Source organism: Ciona intestinalis, unplaced genomic scaffold, assembly GCF_000224145.3.
Source record: "Ciona intestinalis unplaced genomic scaffold, KH HT000122.2, whole genome shotgun sequence".
Classification (NCBI taxonomy): Eukaryota; Metazoa; Chordata; class Ascidiacea; order Phlebobranchia; family Cionidae; genus Ciona; species Ciona intestinalis.
Genome location: NW_004190444.2, coordinates 379,046 through 379,789, shown reverse-complemented (window position 1 = coordinate 379,789; position 744 = coordinate 379,046). Strand labels below are relative to the sequence as shown.

Genomic DNA, 744 nt, shown 5'->3' with positions numbered 1-744 from the left:
TTTGTTTGCATTCCACTGTTTGCTTAACAAGAGCAACATAGATATCTCATAAAGGAAGTTTATGATGTCATAATACACACTGTGACTCATACATTGAAAATCAATTCTACAATATTAGTAATAAATGCACCTCATGCTCACTGCCAAGTTGCTCTAGTTATTATAGTTTTAAACATTTTAGCATCTTAGTCCATTTGGCTTCGCTGGTATAAAGTTTTATTATACTGTTAAAGTCTTAATGTATGGCAAATAAAACTATGGGATATAATTATCATTTTTATTCCAAAGGAACCAAAATACTTTTTACTTTACCCGGTAGAAGAAGTAACAAACCAATATACGGTACGGTGGGGAAAGATGGGACACTTTTAGCACATAATATTAAAATATCATGATCGTGTTTTAAACAATTAACAACGGTCTATGGAAGTCGTGAGGATATAGTTTTATAATTCTTTGAATGTTCTTTGTTTACTACCAAATGGGACGAGAAAGTAAAATAAAAAGTGTTTCATCTTCCCTCCTTAATGTACATTTGGTTGATACTTATGTCGGGGTAATGGGACAATTCTGTTTTTAAACAGAACATTATAATATCATATGTTTAGCTGAGTTTAAATGGTAACCTGAGTGACATACCACCCACACAATAACTTGTGTCACAATTAAACCACAATCCTAATTATTTCCAAACAATGAAAGAACAATGGCTGTTTGATTGTAATTTGAATCATATAGGAAGCA

The 744-nt window shown here is 31.6% G+C and overlaps 1 protein-coding gene across 2 annotated transcripts in view; it reads right to left on the bottom strand.

Moving 5' to 3' along the window:
* The window catches only part of LOC100178816 (receptor-type tyrosine-protein phosphatase kappa), a 23,103-nt gene that overhangs the window by 15,532 nt on the left and 6,827 nt on the right, over positions 1–744 (bottom strand). The gene's annotated exons all lie outside the window — the stretch shown is intronic.